This window comes from Glycine max, chromosome 13 (genome assembly GCF_000004515.6).
Source record: "Glycine max cultivar Williams 82 chromosome 13, Glycine_max_v4.0, whole genome shotgun sequence".
Lineage (NCBI taxonomy): Eukaryota > Viridiplantae > Streptophyta > Magnoliopsida > Fabales > Fabaceae > Glycine > Glycine max.
In genome coordinates, this window is record NC_038249.2 from 8,953,094 (window position 1) to 8,973,472 (window position 20,379).

The window sequence follows — 20,379 nt, forward strand, 5'->3', positions numbered from 1 at the left end:
TTTATATTTTGAATATGGAGGAGGGATTTTCTAAAGGATCAGTTCCCATCATTCTAGGCAGACCTTTTATGAAAAATGCTAGAACTAAGATAGATGTATATGCAGGCACACTATCTATGGAGTTTGGTGATATAACTGTTCATTTTAATATTCTTGATGCTATGAAACACCCATCTAAAGATCTTTCTGTATTTCGTGTTGAAATAATTGACCATATTGTTGATGAATACATGACTGATCTTCATTCTAATTTGCATGCCTGTCACTCTTCATGCATTGAATCTGAATTTGTACTTGATCATATGTCTGAATTTGATGCTGAGAGTGAATCTAAAATTGATATTAATTACATGTCTGGTGATGTTTTACCTCTTGAGATTGATTTTCTAGAGTCAGATAGAACTAACCATGTTTCAGGATGTACACATACCTCTGACTTTCTTTATGAGGTACAGGCTGAGAAACCATCTCTTTCTACCATTATCCAGCCGCCCACACCAGAAATGAAGCCTCTACCATCAAATTTAAAATATGCTTACTTGGATGATAGCAAAAGTTTTCAAGTAATTATATTTGCCTCCCTTGCTAATGAGTAAGAGGAGAAGCTGTTTTCAGTTCTCAAGAAGCATAAGAAGGCTATAGGCTGGACCCTGGCGGACATTCCTAGTATTAGCCCATCCACATGTATGCATCGAATAAATTTAGAGGATGGGGATAAATCAGTAAGACAGCCATAGAGAAGACTCAACCCGGTGATTCTTGATGTAGTGAAGAAGGAGGTAACCAAGATTTTGCAAGCTGGAATCATTTATCCTATCTCCAACAGCCAATGGGTGAGTCCTATCCATGTAGTCCCGAAGAAAACCAGCCTCACCGTGATCAAAAATGAGAAGGAGGAGCTGATTCCTACTCAAGTGCAGAACAGTTGGAGAGTCTGCATCGACTATAGGAGGCTGAACCATGTTACCCAAAAGGACCATTTTCCACTGCCATTCATTGACCAGATGCTTGAATGCCTAGCAGGTAAATCTCACCACTATCTCCTTGATGGTTTTTTTGGTTATATGCAAATCACTATTGCTCCTGAAGATTAGGAAAAGACCATATTCACCTACCCCTTCGGCACTTTTGCCTATCGGAGGATGCCTTTCGGCCTATGCAATGCCCTTGGTACCTTCCAGCGATGCATGATCAGTATTTTTAGTGAATTTTTAGAAAATTGCATAGAGGTGTTTATGGATTATTTCACTGTATATGGATCCTCTTTTGATATTTGTTTGGTTAGTCTGGAAAAGGTTTTGAATAGATGCACTGAAACTAACCTTGTTCTAAATTTTGAAAAATGTCATTTTATGGTTAAGCAAGGTATAGTTTTAGGCCACATTATTTCCAATAAGGGCATTGAAGTACATCCTGCAAAAAATTCTATTATTTCACAATTGCCTTACCCCTCTTGCGTGCGAGAGGAGCGATATTTTCTTGGTCATGCAGGATTCTACAGGCGCCTTATAAGAGATTTTAGCAAGGTAGCCCTTCCACTATCCAACTTGTTGCAAAAGGAGGTGGAGTTTGACTTTAATGATAAATGCAAGGAGGCTTTTGATTGCCTCAAAAGAGCACTGACTACCACCCCCATCATACAGGCACCCGATTGGATAGCCCCTTTTGAGCTTATGTATGATGCATCAAATTATGCATTGGGGGCTGTCCTTGCTCAGAAAATTGATAAATTGCCTAGGGTGATATATTATGCTTCTAGGACTTTAGATGCTGCCCAAGCGAATTATACTACTACTGAGAAAGAGCTACTAGCCATAGTTTTTGCTCTTGAAAAATTTTGTTCTTATTTGCTTGGTACTCGCATTATTGTTTATACTGACCATGCAGCTTTAAAGTACTTGTTGAAGAAGGATGATTCAAAGCCTAGGTTGATTCGATGGATGCTCTAGCTCCAAGAATTTGACTTGGAGATCTGTGATAGGAGCGGAGCACAAAATTTAGTTGCTGATCGTTTGAGTCGGATTGAACATGTGTTTGATGAGGATTCATCCATTCGGGATGATTTCCCGGATGATTATTTATATATATTGTATAGTATTTCTGATTCTCTTTCTACTCCCTGGTTTGCTAACATTGTCAATTATTTAGTTGCTTCTGTTTTTCCTCCCTTAGCATCTAAGGCTCAAAAAGATAAAATTAAAAGTGATGCTAAGCATTTTATTTGAGATGACCCCTACTTGTGGAAATTGTGCAGTGATCAAGTCATTAGACGATGCATTCCAGATCATGAGACTGACTCAGTCCTGCGGTTCTATCATTCTTCCACACCGGGAGGTCATCTGGGTGTTCAAAGGACAGCTCGCAAAGTGCTTGACTGTGGCTTTTATTGGCCCACTATCTTTAAAGATGCGTGGAAGATTTGTAGCACTTGTGAGCAGTGTCAGAGAGCAGGAAGTGCACTTACATGGCGACAACAAATGTCTCAGAAACCTATGCTATTTTGTGAGGTGTTTGATGTATGGGGTATAGATTTCATGGGCCTTTTTCCTATATCTTTTGGTTATGTTTACATTCTCCTTGTAGTTGATTATGTTTCAAAATGGGTGGAAGCCAAGCCCACTAGAACAAAAGCAATCGTTAGTGATCAAGGAACCCATTTTTGCAACAAATCAATGCATGCCTTGCTTAAAAAGTACGGGGTTGTACACAGGGTATCCACACCATACCACCCCCAAACCAATGGACAGGCATAAATTTCTAACAGGGAGATCAAGAGAATTTTAGAGAAGGTTGTGCAGCCAAGCAGGAAAGATTGGAGTACCAGGCTAGATGATGCTCTTTGGGCACATAGGACTGCCTACAAAGCACCCATAGGAATGTCTCCTTATCGGGTTGTCTTTGGAAAGGCATGTCATCTTCCAGTTGAGATTGAGCACAAAACATACTGGGCAGTGAAGACCTGCAACTTCTCTATGGATCAAGCTGGTGAGGAAAGAAAGTTACAACTGAGTGAGATAGATGAAATCCGCCTAGAAGCATATGACAATGCCAAGTTCTACAAAGAAAAGACCAAGAAGTTCCATGATAGCATGATAATTAAGAAGGACTTCATGGTTGGGCAAAAAGTGTTATTGTATAATTCTAAGCTTGGACTCATGAGTGGTAAGTTGAGGTCTAAGTGGATTGGTCCTTTTGTTGTTACTAATGTTTTTCCTTATGGTATAGTTGAGGTCAAAAGCGACTCCACAAAACAAGACCTTCAAGGTCAATGGACACTGACTTAAGCCATTCCTCACAAACCCTTCTTTAGTGGACGTAGTGGTGGAAGAGACTTCCTTACTCCACCCTACTCTTCCTCCACCATGACATAGGGAGTTTTTCTTTTCCTCTCTCCTTCTTTACTTTTATTACATTTGTCTTATTCTATTTGATGGTTTAATTGCTTTTAATCTTTTAATTGTGCTACATTAAGGACAATGTGTTGTTTAAGTATGGGGGGGGAGTGTTCTTTGGTTTTGGTTTTGCTAGTTTTGTTAGTTTTGTTTGTGTTAAATTTGTTAGTTTTGTTGGGTTTCTAGTTTAATATTTTTGGTCAATTCTGTTTGCATGTACAACTTTGCATATTTTTCTTTGAATTACAGGATATGTTCAAGAAATGAGAAAATTGTTCTGAAAATAAAAGTCTCTTGACATTTTGTGATTTGAAATCCTTGTTTTTCCTCTACATGTCATGATAGTTTTGAAAGCTCAATTTGAAAGTGATAAGTTTACCTTTTTGAGAATTTGAGCCATCCATCATCATAATCTTTTGGTGTGTTTTGCCCCATTGATTGCTTGCACAATAGCCTTGGCTTGATTCTTGTTGATGCTTCCTAATTCACATGCATATTTGGAAATGATTTAGGCAATTTTGTTCTTATAAGCTTCTAGCCAAATGGACTTACCTTGAATTAATTCCTTTGATAGCCCCTTTGAGCCTATGTTCCCCTTTCTTTGTTTTGAAACTCATTACAAGCCTTAAGTGAAAAACCATGATATCACCTTACCCTTAAGGAATTTTGGAGCTTTGGAATTGTTTTGGGAATAAGTGTGGGGGGGGGGGGGGGTATGTTTCATTGGAAGATATGATTTTTGGCCATGCTTAATGTTTTATTTTGGCCATGCTTGATGTATATATATATTGCCTAGTTCTTACTTTAATCTTCAAATTCGTACTGTTTAAAAAAAATGAAAAAAACAATTTCAATTGCTGCAAATTCGTACTATTCAAAAAAAAAAAAGAAGAAAAGAAGTGAAGTTGAATAAATAAGGTCTTGTTATGAGGACTTGATTTGGGAGCCTTGGTTGATTTTGTTGATATTAGAGGGTTTGGGTTTACTACTTGCGCTTAATTTCCACTTATTCCCCTTTACTCCTCTATTCCTTTGGGATTTAGCTACTTATTCCATATTTTTTTCCCTACCTTGTCCTTGGCCCCATTACAACCTTTAAAGACCTTTTGATCCTCATGTGCATGTGTTTGTCAAGTTGTTTGTCAATTTTAGAATTTTGCCAAGTCTATGTGGTGTTTGTTTTCATGGGTGCTTCAAGAGTAAACAGTAGCCTAGACACTTGAGAGATAGAGTGTATATCTTGTGAGGCTTTATCACTTTTCATTCTTGAGCTGATTAACTATTTTTCCATGATTGGGTTGCTTGAATGATTTTCACGAATGTCTTGACTCTTTGGATCTCTTCATGTTAGATGTTACCCATTCCTTTCATTCCTTGATGTTCATTGAGAAAAATGAAAATGTTTTTGTTTGTCTCTCTTTGATATCCTTGGATTTTGTTCTTTGTTTCATTTTGCCCAAGAGTGCAAAAGGCTAAGTAGGGGGGGGGGGGGGGGGTTGATGTGCCATTATTTTCTCCTATTTCTTAACCCTTTTTGCACCATTTTAATTACTGATTAGTCTTAATTGTCAAATTAATTAGGCAATTTTATTATTTGGGCTCATTTAGCTAATTTGATGTTTTTAATCTAATTTTAGGAATTAATGAAGCATTGGGCTTGAATCCAGAATTGGGCTTGGACTTGAAGAGGGCAGACTATTTTATTCTACAAAATTTTATCTTATCTAGACTTTATCTTATCTAGATATTATTTAGATTTGATCTCATCTAGATATTATTTCATCTAGATCTTATCTTATCTTATCTTATATAGATTTGATTTTATTTTATTTATGGGCTTGGATTTAAAACAGATTTGTAAGCTTTGGGGTTGGAAAACTATATAACAGCACCAAGGTTCTAGTTTAGGCCCTCCCTTCTCTCTCTCCTCTCTCTCCTGTTTTCATTTTTAGTTTTAGGCTTTTCTTCTTTTAGACACTTTTTCATTTTGCAATTCCATTTTTTTACTTTTCGTTTCAGCAATAAAATTTTGTTCTTCAATCTATAATTTCATTCTCTATTGATTAATGGAAGGCTAAGTCTCCAGTGTTGTTTTCTCTTGAGGATCAAGCACAATTTTCTTTGAGGTTCTATTATTACTATTTAATTATGTTCAGTTTTTCCTCTATTAATTCATGCATGCTTAGTGCTTGATTAATTGTCTCTGCGCTTAATTTACATTCATGCTTAATGATCGTTTATGAGTAATTGGTGTATGTGTTGCTTTATCACACAATGAATGCCTTATGTTAAATTTCGCTTAGTAATTTAATTTAGGGTTGGATTAAGTGGTTGAACTGAATAAGGATAAACTCTCGTAACCTAGGATAAGAGACTTGCTTGTGAATCAAGGAGAAGCAACGTGTTTTAATTTTGATATTTTCTAATTCAATTTTACTCGCTGTTTAATTTACAAACAACCCCCCCATTCGTTACTATTTTCCTACTATCTGTTATGAACATTTGGTGTATCATTGCTTGTTGGGAAATGACCTAGGATCACTTCCTAGTTACTGCATTTTAATATTTATTTGATTCGGGTACGGCCTCGATCAAGAGGGAATTGCGCTTAGCGCATCACCTCGCTAAGCCCAATACAAGAAATTAAAATCCAGAGAGGTATTTGGGCTTAGCGCCGCGAAGCACGCTTAGCGCTACCATCCATCCACTAGTCAGGGGTCTAAGCGCTTAGCATGAGCAAGTGCTTGCTTAGCGCGTGAAGACTTGGAGCTTAGCACGAGTGTTGCGTTTAGTGAGTGAACAACTGAAAACTTTTCTAAGTTCTTTTTCTGTTCACCTCTTCACCAAAGCTTATGAACACCCTTTTTTTTCAATATTAAACCAGCTGAAAACACACAATCACAAGCAACAACTACACTAAATGCAAGCAAAACAAAATTAAAAATGACTTGGTTGCCTCCCAGCAAGCACTCATTTAACATCATTAGCTTGACACATCATTCTGTTATGCTTCTTGAAAGTATAGAACAATGTTTAATCTCTCAATGGTTCCACCATGGTACAGCTTTAGCCTTTGTCCATTCACCACCCATGTTCTGTCAGGATCTTTAGCTTGAGAGTAATAAAGCTCCACCGCTCCAAATGGTCAAACTTTCTTGATGGTAAATGGTCCGGGCCATTTAGATTTGAGCTTCCCAGGAAACAACTTAAGCCTTGAATTGAAAAGCAACACTTGTTGACTTGGTTGAAAATCCTGCTTGAGTAGCTTTTTATCATGATACCTTTTAACCCTCTCTTTGTACAGCTTTGAAGATTCATTTGCAATTAATCTCATCTCTTCCAACTCCAATATCTACAACCTCCTTTTCTCTCTAGATGCAGCTTCATCAAAGTTCAAAAATTTTAAGGCCCAATATGCTTTATGCTCCATTTCCACTAGTAAGTGACAAGAGTTTCCATACACCATTTGAAATGGGGATATGCCTATCGAAGTCTTAAATGCAATTCTATATGCCCATAAAGCATCATCCAATTTGAGCGACCAATCATTTCTAGTAGAAGCCACCGTCTTCTCTAAAATACTCTTCAATTCCCTATTTGACACTTCCGCTTGACCATTAGTTTGAGGGTGATAGGGTGATGCTACCTTGTGTGTTACACTATATTGTTTCAACACCTTCTGTGGTTGATTATTGCAGAAGTGTGTGCCTCCATCATTGAATAAAATCTTGGGCACCCCAAATCGTGAGAAAATATTTTTCTTTAGAAACTTCACTACAATCTTAGCACCATTATGTGGGGTGGCCACTGCTTCAACCCATTTAGACACATAATCCACAGCTACTAGGATGTATTCATTTCCAAAGGACGAAGGGAATAGGCCCACAAAGTCAATCCCCCAGTAGTCAAATACCTCAACCTCCATAATATTTTGTAGAGGCATTTCATTCCTTTTTGAGATGCCCCCCATCCTCTGACATTGGTCACAATGTAGCACATGTTGGTGAGCATCCTTGAATAGTGTAGGCCAAAAGAACCCAGATTGCAAAACCTTGGCTGCTGTCTTATCTCCACCATAATGGTCGCCACATGGAAAGTTGTGACAGTGCCATAATATGTCTTTGGCCTCTTCCTTTGTCACACATCTTTGGAGAAGGTTGTTAGCTTCTATTTTGAACAAATGCGGATCATCCCATATGAAAAATCGAGCATCATGTAGGAATTTCTTCCTTTGCTACCAAGTTAGGTCCTTGGGGATGATTCATGTTGCTTTAAAGTTGGTCATATCAGCGAACCAAGGTCTTTCATTAATTATGATCAGGGCTTCATCAGGAAATTCATCTCTAATCTCTGCTTCTTTTAAAGTGACTTCTTCATTGACCAATCGTGACAGATGGTTTGCTACAACATTTTCAAATCCTTTTTTATCTCGAATTACCAAATCAAATTCTTGCAGCGGCAAAATCCATCTTATCAATCGAGGTTTAGAATCAAACTTGTTGAGAAAATATTTAATAGCTGCATGATCAGTGTAGATGATGACTTTTGATCCTGCCAAGTAAGATCTGAACTTTTCAAGTGCATAGACAATTGCCAGCATTTCTTTTACCGTGGTGGCATAGTTAACCTGTGCATCATTCAAAACTTTGCTGGCATAATATATAGCATGAAAAATCTTGCATTTTCTCTGTCTAAGCACAACACCTACAGCATAATCGCTTGCATCACACATCAATTCAAACTCTTGCCCCCAATCTAGTGTTGTAATCATCGGAGCAGATACTAGTGTGGCTTTGAGATCATTAAATGTTTCCACACATTCTTCATTTAACACAAAAGAAACGTCTTTGTTCAACAAATTATTGAGTGGTTTGGCTACTTTTGAGAAATCTTTTATAAACCTCCTGTAGAACCCAGCGTGTCCTAAAAAACTTTTCACTCCCTTGACATTCATTGGAGGGGGAAGTTTCTCAATAACATCAATCTTCGCTTTGTCCACCTCAATTCCCCTCACTGAAATTTTATTCCCTAGCACTATGCCTGCCTTCTTGAACCATGAAGTGGCATTTCTCCCAATCAAGCACCAAGTTAGACTCTTCACATCTCTACAATACTTTTTCCACATTTGATAGACAACTGTCAAAAAATGACCCAAAGACAGAGAAATCATCCATGAAAACTTTGATACATTTCTCCACCATATCAGAAAAAATTGACATCATACACCTTTGAAATGTACCCGGAGCATTACACAGACCGAAAGGCATACGCCAATAAGCAAATACACCAAACGGGCAAGTAAAAGCTATCTTCTCTTGATCTTTGGGATCCATTCCAATTTGATTGTAACCAAAATACCCATCCAGAAAACAGTAATATGACTGCCCTGCAAGTCTTTCAAGCATCTGGTCCATGAAGGGAAGTGGATAATGGTCTTTCCGAGTGGCATCATTCAATTTGCTGTAATCAATGCATATTCTCCACCCAGTGACAATCCTTGTGGATATGAATTCATCTTCTCATTTTTAATCATTGTCATACCTCCTTTCTTGGGAACAACCTGCACAGGGCTAACCCGCACTATCTGAAATGGGATAAATGAGTCCTACTTCCAACAATTTAAGTACTTCCTTGCACACCTCTTCTTTCATGACCAGGTTTGATCGTCTTTGGGGTTGCCTCACTGGCTTGTAATCAGCTTCCATATTAATTTTGTGCATGCAGTAAGATGGATTGATCCATTTTAAGTCAGAGATGTGCCATCCAATCGCTACTTTGTGCTTCTTCAAAATCTGCACCAGTTGATCCTCTTTCTTCTTCTTCAAAGAGCTGCTAATGATGACTGGTTTGGCTTCATTGTCTTCAATTCCAATTTGGGTTTTTCTATTTGTCCACTGTTCTTCAATTATGTAGTACCATGGTTGTAGCTGCTAATTCTATCTCCCTTTCTACTTTCTCCGCATCAAAGCAGGCTTTCTGATCACCTGGGTGCTTCATTGCTTCAAATAAGTCGAATGAAATTTTCTGATCCTCCACACTCAGTTCTAATTTGCTTTTCCCAATATCTACTATACCGCTAGCGATTGTCATACCCTAATTTCGTCCGGGGATTATTACTTGATGACATGCAATAAATGAAGTCCCGAGACGTCTCAGAAATCCAAAAGGAAGCAGGCTTGCGTAATCCGTGAAATTCCGTAATGTGGCGAAAATCGAAAAGACGTGTTTTTGAGCAATCCGTGAGTTTCCGTAACTTCTTTGAAAGCCAAAAAAGAGTAAATACATAATCCGTAAGGATTCGTAACCTTGCGGAAGGAAAATAAGTATCATTTCGAAATTCGTAAAGTTACGTAACGTTACGGAAAAAGAATTACAAAAAAATAGAAAAGGGGGGTGCATTTAGTAAAAAGGGGGGTGTAAATAGCAACCAGGCCCACTTGGGCCCTCCAGAAGATTCCTCCAGAAGGTTGTTGCTTCTGGAGGAAGCAACCTTGCTCGCCTGGGCGAGCTGGGCGGCAAGCTTCTCCCCTATTTTGCTATAAATAGGGGAAGAAGTGAAGAAGAAAAGGATTCAGCCCCTTAGGCACTTCTCTCTCTCTCGAATTTGCTGAGGAAAATTATTTCCGTAAAGAAAATCCAAGCCGAGGCGCTTCCGTAACGTTTCCTTGAGTAATTATGCGAAGATTCTCGACCGTTCTTCAAGATTCATCGTTCGTTCTTCGTTTTCTTCAGTCTTCAACGGGTAAGTACCTCAAACCAAGCTTTTCAATTCATTCTATGTACCCGTGGTGGTCCACATTTTGTTGCATGTATTTTTATTCTTGTTTTCGTTTACTTTTTATACCCCCTTTTGACGTGTTAAGCCATTTATTTAAGTCATTTCTCGCTTAATCTAAAAATAAAATAAATTTCCACCGAACATTTGAATCGTATCATCCGTTAATTTTGGTTAAAATGAATTCTGACCGTTCGGTCGTGCCGTAACCACATTGGAAATAAAAAAAGAGGTAAAATAATAATATAATAATAAAAAAATGCCCTTTTAGTAAAATAAAAGCGTAGGATCAATCGGACGTTTTCTCTTTAGGACTTCTCATTCTTAATTGAATTGACTAATAACTAAAGTGAAACTAAGACTAAAATCAACTCGCCTAGTCAAGCTCGTCCACAAAAATAGGTTTTTTGAAAGTTTATCATGTCAGTTTCTTACCAAGTAAAATGGATCATTCTTAAGGTCCAACGCCTTAAAATGATCACCCCTCAAGTAAAAAGAATCACTTGAGTCACGCATAAGGAAGAACTACGTAGGTCTGATTTCCTCTTTGATGGAGGGTACGTAGGAGCAAAAGCCCCGCTTTTGTCGACCTCAAAAAATAAAAAGAAATAAAAAGTTAAGATAACACAATTCCACAATTCTAAAAAATAGACTGTTGTCCTTCGAGACAAACGTGAGAGATGCTAATACCTTCCTCAAGCGTAAATACAACTCCCAAACTTAGAATTTTCATTTTGAGCGTGAATCTATTATCATGCTAGGTCTCCGACTTGCTTGATAATAGTGAAACCTTGTCTAGAGCTTTCTCTCTTTATAATGTGTTGTCGCTGGTATTCCATACCGCCACAACATTATTATCTTGAGTGATGATACCTCTAGAAAACAGCCGTGTGAGTTATGAATTGTTGGGGAGTAGTTATTAGAGACCCCTAGATATTGTCTTAGGTTCCCAAATAGGGGCAAAGAGCAAACACGCTCCGTGCCATTTGTTCTCATGCATTTTTGGTGAATAGCACTAGTTTATAGTTTTGCTAGTTGATGTTTGGTTTCTTTGGAGTAATACGTAACCTTTTTAATGCTACGTTGAGGCACCGTCATGCCCAAAACGTAGCATTAAAATTGGATCTCTACGGTCTTGTATGTGTGAATTACCTCTTTGTGTGGTTTTCTTTCCGTTTCATGCATAAGCATTGCATCATTCATGTCGGAGTCTTGATCCACCCCTTTTTTAGGTAAAATGATGGGGGCAAACCAAAACGGCAAAAGGTTTTATCAAGTCAAGGTTAAAGGTCTAGATGTCACTAGCCTCAAGGAATTGGGACGATTGATGGGACCCCTCCAAAGGCAAGCCTTCCGCAAAGTTTACGGGAAGATTCTAGATTTGACCGTAGCGGAGGTATTTATGGAAGCTGTCGTATCCCTCGCCCAATACTATGACCAGCCGTTGAGGTGTTTCACGTTTGGGGACTTCCAAATGGTACCAACTGTTGAAGAGTTTGAAGAGATATTAGGATGCCCTCTTGGGGGGAGAAAACCGTATCTTTTCTCCGGCTTTCTTCCTTCCTTGAGCAAAATTGCAGCTATGGTTGGAGATTCAGCAAAGGAGTTGGATCGCATGAAGCAAACTCGGAACGGTGTAGTGGGTTTGCCTCGGAAATACTTGGAAGGAAAGACAAGGGATATGGCGAGCCAAGAGAAGTGGGGCCCGTTTGCGGATATTTTAGCCTTGCTGATTTTTGGGGTTGTCCTCTTCCCAAATGTTGACGGCTTGTTAGACTTAGCCGCCATTGATGCTTTCCTCGCATATCACCATAGCAAGGAAAGTCCAGTGGTGGCTATCTTGGCAGATTTGTTCGACACCTTTGATCGGAGGTGCGAGAAAAACAGTGCATGGATTGTCTGTTGTTTCCCGCTCTCTGTGTATGGTTGATTTCACACCTGTTCCGACAAGACACGAGACACCCGTGTCCGCTTCAAAGCTATCGCTCGTGCGCCGAAAAAGGAAGAGTCGTTTGGGACCAACATTTGGCTGGGATAGGGGGTAGCACGATCAATTGGTTTCCTCGTTGGAAGGAAGGCAAGGAAGGAGTTCTTTTCTCGTGTGGGGACTATCCTAATGTTCCACTGATAGGGACTAGGGGTTGTATTAATTATAATCCCGCACTCGCCATAAGACAGCTAGGGTATCCCATGAGGGGAGCGCCAACCGAAGAAAGTCTCTCGCCTTTCCTTGTGAGGGATCTAGGCGCGCAAGGTCTCAAGGTTATACAAAGAATCCACAAGGCGTGGAGGAGTCCGTTGAGGAAAGACAAGGAGCTTAGGGGCATCCGAAACGGCGTCATTGGAGGTTATCATGGATGGCTATGAATTCGCACGCGGGGCTTAGGTTGGCTCTCCAAATTGAAAGTTGTCGATGAGGAGAAAATCGAAGCTCCGGAGGAAGATGAAGAAGTCCGAGCTCTAAAGTTAGAGCTAGGGAAGGCGAGACTCGCCAAGGAGAAGTTCAAATCAGCTGCTACACACATCCGGAAGGAGTGCACCGAGTTACAAGAGGAAAACGCGGCCACTGCAAGAGCTCTTGAACAAGAAACCAAAAGGGCCCGCAAGGAGGAACATGGCCGAGAAAAATTCCGAGGAGCATTGTGGGGTAGCAACAATGAACTCAAGCTCCGAAGAGAGGAGAGAGATCGGTCACGGGTTCATGGCATGATCTTAAAAGAAGAGTTAGTTGCTTGCGCGAGGTCCAAAAGGAGTTTGGCTCAACACTTGGAAGCCACGGAGCAAAGCATGCTAGCCATCATAGGGCAATACAAGGAAGAATTGAACCAGCCCATGGCCCATGAACAAAAGCTAGTGGAGGATTTTGCACAAGTGTATGCCGAAAAAGAAGCAAGAGGGAGGGTGATTGATGTGCTGCATCAAGAAGCGACTATATGGATGGATAGATTCACCTTGACCTTGAATGGAAGTCAAGACCTCCCGCGTCTATTAGCCAAAGCAAAAGCCATGGCCGAAGTGTGTACTGCCCTCGAGGAGATTCATGGGCTAATCAATTACTGTCAACACATGATAGATTTGATGGCCCATATAATTAGGAATCGTTAGGTTCTTTTGTAACACCTTTGTATAATCTTGGCTAGATGAAAGCTTTGTTCTTTTTATAAAATGAGAAGTTCTGGACTCATTACGTTATCTAAAAATCTTGGGGTGGATCCAAGTGCTCCGATCATCCATTTGCATACTCATGTTTTGGTGGCATACTCACCGTTGTTTATTTCTTTAGGAATTTCATCATAACTAAGAAAACACCAAGGCACCCCTATAACACTCGATCCAAAAAATGGATAATGAAGAGGGCATGCAGGAATAGATGAAGGTCGATCTATCGGCCTTAAAAGATCAAATGGCTTCCATCTCGGAGGTCATGTTAAAACTCCAGAAAACCATAGAGGATAAAGCCACCGCAACCGCCTCCAGTACAGTTAGGGAAGCGGAGCCGGTGCTGCAGCCTGCCTTGAATCCGGGCCTAGACAGAAACACGGCTGTGTTCGATCGAAGGTATAGTCCGCAAGCTTATCCTTATGGCCTGCCTCCGGACTTCACCCCCCGTGCCACTCCGGAAGATTTAAGCCTAGCCCCTACTTTTGAAGGGCAACTCCCACCTTATGAAGACTATCCCGGACAAGACGATGGGGAAGGAGATACCCATCTTGGCCCCCTGCTCCACCTCAAAGATCCATCCCCGCATGAACTACCCCAGCCGAACATAGTCCGCCATATCCCAGCCTCACCCACACCCGTAAAAGAATCTGTTCCCTTTGCGGAAGATAAAGGAAAGATTGAGGCGCTTGAAGAGAGGTTAAGAGCAGTCGAGGGCCTCGGTAATTACCCATTCTCGGATTTGGCAGATTTATGTCTTGTGCCCAACATCGTCATCCTTCCCAAGTTCAAAGTACCAGACTTTGATAAGTACAAAGGGACGACATGTCCAAAAGGGCATCTCCGGATATATTGCCGGAAGATGGGGGCGTATTCTGCAGACGAAAAGTTGTTGGTCCATTTCTTTCAAGACAGCTTGGCCGGGGCAGCTGTAGCATGGTATACCAATCTGGAAGCTTCCCAGATCCGATCATGGAAGGACTTGGCAACTGCCTTCATTAGGCAGTACCAGTACAATACGGACATGGCTCCTGATCGGAACCAGCTTCAGGGTATGACTAAACGAGAGCATGAGTCCATTAAGGAATATGCCCAGAGATGGAGAGATCTTGCAGCCCAAGTCGTACCGCCCATGACGGAAAGGGAGATGATCACAATTATGGTAGATACGTTACCCACGTTCTACTATGAAAAGCTGATAGGCTACATGCCAGCTAACTTTGCGGACCTCGTCTTCGCCGGAGAAAGGATTGAATCTGGGCTACGAAAAGGCAAGTTCGAATATGCTGCCAATATGGCCCCCAACAACAACAGAAGAGCCCCAGCAGTGGGCGCGAGGAAAAAGGAAGGGGACGCCCATGCGGTCACCACCGCCCCAACATGGATGAAAGCACCCCAAAATATCCAAAGCTCATACCAGCCCAATCCCCCAATTTTTTTAATCCGAGCCGGGAATTCCCTCCCGACTCAAGTAAAAGGACCACCCGCAGCAGAAAGAGCGTCGGCCCAACGCACAGCTCCAACCGCACCCCGGCCAGTTAATAATACAGCCCCCGGCGTGACCTATAAATATGCACAGCACCCGAAAGACAACTTCCCTCCTATTCCCATGGCATATTCCGAGTTATGGCCTTCATTAATGGAGAATCACTTGGTGGTGGCCATACCCGGGAAGGTTCTCCAGCCACCCTACCCCAAGTGGTATGATCCGGGTGCCCAGTGTGTGTACCATAGTGGAGTTCCCAGACACAATATTGACTCCTGCATCCCGTTCAAGTATAAAGTGCAGCATCTGATTAGTGTCGGCTGGCTCGCGTTTCAGGAAGAAGGCCTAAATGTTAAAACCAACCCGCTAGCTAGTCATGGAGGTGCTAGCGTGAACGTCGTCGAAGAGGATGGGCCATCACGGACAAAGAGGTTGGGAGACGTGGCTACTTCTAGACGCTTCATCTATCAATCACTGCAAGCGGCGTGCATGGTCTCCTGAGGTGGAGATGAAAGGGATGAATGTTTGTTTCACCTCGGGGAGTCGCATGACATGGAAACCTGTCCCGTGGTGGAAGAATTGCTTCAGCGGCTCATGGATTGCGGGCAGCTTGAAGTGTTCATAGGAGGGAAGGAAGAACCACAAATTTGCATGCAGTCGGAGGAGAAGAAGGTTCCTCTAACCCCCAAGGCCCTATATGTTTTACTAGGAAAGGGACCGGCTCCACACCCATATACCTGCGGGCGGCGCCCAAGCCAACGCCATTTGCATATCAAAGTGATAAGGCCGTTCCGTGGAAGTATACCCCTCCCGCGTCCAGCGAAAGAGTTGCAACCGAAGTTGACTCCCTATCAGTTAAGGTAACCAACATCACCGGCCTCAGTGGCGTAACCCGCAGTGGTCGGGTGTTCGCTTCCCCTCACCCGTCGGAATTGCCCTCTAAAGGGAAGGCGCCCATGGTCCAAGAGCACACAGACATAGCCACCCCCTCGAAGGAAGTAGATCCTCCCATGGTAAGAGGAGTCGAAAAGAAAGAGGGACTTCAAGGAAAAACCGTGACTTTGGAAGAGGCCCATGAGTTCCTCCGCCTCATCCAACAAAGCGAGTTTAAGGTAGTCGAGCAACTGAATAAAACTCCAGCAAGGATCTCTTTGCTTGAACTACTCATAAACTCCGAGCCTCATCGTGTGCTATTGATGAAGGTTCTTAACGATGCCTATGTAGCACATGATATCTCAGTGGAGGGTTTCGAAGGCATCGTTAATCATATAACCACCAACAACTACATCGCGTTTACGGAAGAAGAGATTCCCGTTGAGGGGAAAGGACACAACAAGGCTCTACATGTGTCGGTGAGATGTATGGACCACGTTGTCGCAAAGGTACTTATCGACAACGGATCGAGTTTAAATGTAATGCCGAAGACCACTTTGGAAAAGCTTCCTTTTAGTGCGTCACGTTTAAAACCGAGCTCGATGGTGGTGCGAGCCTTTGATGGTACTCGGCGGGAAGTAATGGGGGAAATCGACATTCCCATTCAGATAGGCCCCCACACTTGCAATGTGGTGTTTCAAGTAATGGATATAAATCCTGCCTATAGCTGCCTCTTGGGAAGACCGTGGATTCATGCCCTGGGAGTGGTCCCTTCAACACTTCACCAGAAATTGAAGTTCGCAGTGGGTGGACTTTTAGTGATAGTGTCGGGTGAAGAGGATATGTTAGTGAGCTGCCCCTCCTCCGCACCGTACGTAGAAGCGGCGGAAGAATCATTGGAAACGGCTTTCCAATCCTTTGAGGTGGTGAGCTGCGCCTCTGTGGAACCGAGTCCGTCGCTACCTTCTCTCTCCAAAGCGGCCATAATGGTGGCGCGTGTTATGCTCAGGAACGGATTTGACCCCGGAATGGGTCTCAGCAAGGACTTCCTTGGGAATGCCGACGTGGTCGATATCAAGGGAAATCCATACAAGTATGGATTAGGGTATGAACCCGGGATACAAGGGAGGAGGAACGTGCCGTCAAGATTTCGGGCGGATAGGGCATGGCCCGGCCGTATTAGCCAGTGTTTCACCAGCGCTGGAATGGCATCCGAGGAGGAGGTGGCTGCAATAGAAGAGGAGTTCCCTCAAGACCCACCAAGTTTTGTGCAACCATGCCACCCCGATTCCCAAGTGGGGAACTGGCGCGTGATAAGCCAGTCAAAAATCTATGCCGCTGATTCAATGTAATTAGAGCCTATAGATTTCCGTTCTCTTTTGTTTTGTGAAACCTACCTTATTAAATAAACAAAGAGATCTTGTTTCATCTGTTCTTGCAGTACCACCCTTTCTCATATCATTTTGCATGTTTTTGTTTCTTTTGTCTTTTTTGGTATAGATATGAGGGTCGATTCTTTGAGGATCCTAACAACGAGGGTTTGACAATCGATTTCGATCGAGATATAAGCCAAACGATAAATGAGGAAGAGGAAGAGGACGTCCTGTCGCCAAAATTGGAGAGGTTGGTCGCTCAGGAAGAACGTGAAATGAAGCCTCACCAAGAAGAAACCGAATTAGTAAACTTGGGGACCACGGAGGAAAAGAGAGAAGTAAAGGTAGGAACCGGTATGACCGCGCCTATCCGCCAAGGCTTGATAACCCTTCTTGAAGAGTATCAAGATGTCTTTGCGTGGTCGTATCAAGACATGCCCGGTTTGGATTCCGACATTGTGCAGCATAAGTTGCCTTTGAATCCTGGGTCTTCTCCGGTTAAGCAAAAGTTACGAAGAATGAGACCCGAGATGTCCTTAAAAATTAAAGAAGAAGTAAGGAAGCAGTTTGATGCAGGTTTCTTAGCTGTGGCACGGTACCCGGAGTGGGTGGCCAATATTGTCCCAGTCCCGAAAAGGGACGGCAAGGTTCGAATGTGTGTAGACTACCAGGACTTGAACCGAGCCAGTCCTAAAGACAACTTTCCCCTGCCACACATTGACATATTGGTAGATAATACAGCCAAATTCGCCCTTTTCTAATTTATGGATGGTTTCTCGGGGTATAATCAAATAAAGATGGCGCCCGAAGATGTAGAGAAGACCACTTTCGTCACCCTATGGGGGACATTCTGCCATAAAGTGATGGCCTTCGTTTGAAAAACGCTAGGGCAACCTATCCACGTGCCATGGTGGCGTTGTTCCATGACATGATGCATAAGGAAATAGAGGTCTACGTAGATGACATGATTGCCAAGTCTCGGACTAAGGACGAACACCTTGTCAATCTGCGTAAGCTGTTTGGAAGGTTGCAGAAATACCAATTAAAACTGAACCCAACCAAATGCACTTTTGGGGTGAAGTCGGGGAAGCTGCTAGGATTTATTGTAAGTCAGAAAGGGATAGAGATAGATCCCGAGAAAGTGAAGGCCATCCTTGAAATGCCGCAACCACGCACGGAGAAGCAGTTTCGGGGATTTTTGGGCAGGTTGAATTATATCGCGAGATTTATCTCGCAACTCACCCCTACCTGTGAACCCATTTTTAAGCTGTTACGTAAGAACCAAGCGGTCCTATGGAATAGTGACTGCCAAGAGGCCTTCGAGAAGATTAAACAGAGTCTTGCGAATCCCCCGGTGCTCATGCCGCCTGTAACAGGAAGACCTCTTTTCCTGTACATGACCGTGTTGGACGAGTCTATGGGGTGCGTGTTGGGTCAGCATGATGATTCTGGGAAAAAGGAGCAAGCCATCTACTAGCTGAGCAAGAAGTTTACCGCATGTGAGATGAATTACTCAATGTTGGAAAGGACGTGTTGTGCTCTGGTATGGGCATCACATCGGCTTAGGTAGTACATGCTCAGCCATACCACATGGCTTATTTCAAAAATGGATCCCGTAAAATATATCTTTGAAAAACCGGCCCTCACGGGACGAATCGCCAGGTGGCAGGTACTATTGCCTGAATTCAATATCGTTTACGTCACCCAAAAGGCGGTAAAGGGAAGTGCCTTAGCAGATTATTTGGCCCAGCAACCCCTCCAGGATTATCGGCCGATGCACCCCGAGTTCCCAGATGAAGATATCATGGCCCTGTTTGAAGAGAAGCGGACGCATGAGGACCTAGACAAATGGATTGTTTGCTTCGATGGGGCATAAAATGCTTTGGGCCACGGAGTAGGGGCAGTCCTTGTATTCCCGGATGATCAATGTATTCCTTTCACGGCTAGGCTAGGTTTTGATTGTACCAACAATATGGCCGAGTACGAAGCATGCGTCCTCGGGGTTCAGGTGGCCATTGATTTTGATGTAAAACTACTCAAGGTGTATGGAGACTCAGCTTTGGTGATACGCCAGTTGAAAAGAGAATGGGAAACTAGGGATTCGAAGTTGATACCCTATCAAACTCATATCTTGAGGTTAGCCAAGTACTTTGATGACATTTCCATCCACCACATACCTCGGGAAGAGAATCAGATGGCTGACGCACTAGCCACCCTGGCATCCATGTTTCAACTTGCCCCACACGGGGATCTGCCATACATCGAATTCAAATCTCAAGGCAGGCCGGCATATTGTTATGCAATAGAGGAAGAGCGGGATGGGAAACCGTGGTATTTCGACATCAAGCGGTATGTCGAGAATAAGGAATACCCACCAGGGATTTCTGACAATGACAAGAGGACGTTGAGGAGATTGGCTACTGGTTTCTTTGTAAGTGGTACCATCCTATACAAACGAAACCACGACATGACCCTCCTATGATGTGTAGATGCCAAAGAGGCGAACCTCATGATTGAGGAGATCCACGAAGGTTTCTTTGGGACACATGCCAATGGGCATGCTATGGCCAGAAAAATCCTCAGGGCCGGCTATTATTGGCTCACCATGGAAAGCGATTGCTGCGCTCATGTCAGGAAATGTCAGAAATGTCAGGCAAAAGCGGACAACGTCAATGTTCCGCCACATCCTCTGAATGTTATGTCCGCCCCTTGGCCTTTTTCTATGTGGGGAATAGATGTCATTAGGGCCATAGAACCCAAAGCATCGAACGGTCACCGCTTCATTCTTGTGGCGATAGATTACTTCACCAAATGTGTCGAAGCAACCTCCTATACTAACGTCACAAGGAATGTGGTAGTTAGATTCATAAAGAAGGAGTTGATTTGTCGATACGGACTCCCCAGGAAGATCATTACTGACAATGGCACCAATCTGAACAATAAGATGATGCAGGAGATGTGCGAAGACTTCAAGATCCAGCATCATAACTCTACCCCTTATCGGCCAAAGATGAATGGGGCTGTAGAGGTTGCGAATAAGAACATCAAGAAGATTGTTCAAAAGATGACGGTGTTATACAAGGATTGGCATGAGATGTTGCCTTTCGCCCTACACGGATACAGAACCTCGGTACGAACTTCTACTGGGGCAACACCGTATTCTTTGGTTTATGGGATGGAGGCAGTACTCCCATTTGAGGTAGAAGTTCCTTCTCAGAGGATAATGGCGGAGTCGGGCCTAGAAGAGTCGGAATGGGCTCAAGCACGCTACGACCAACTTAACCTTATTGAAGGTAAGCGTTTGGCCTCCATGAGCCATGG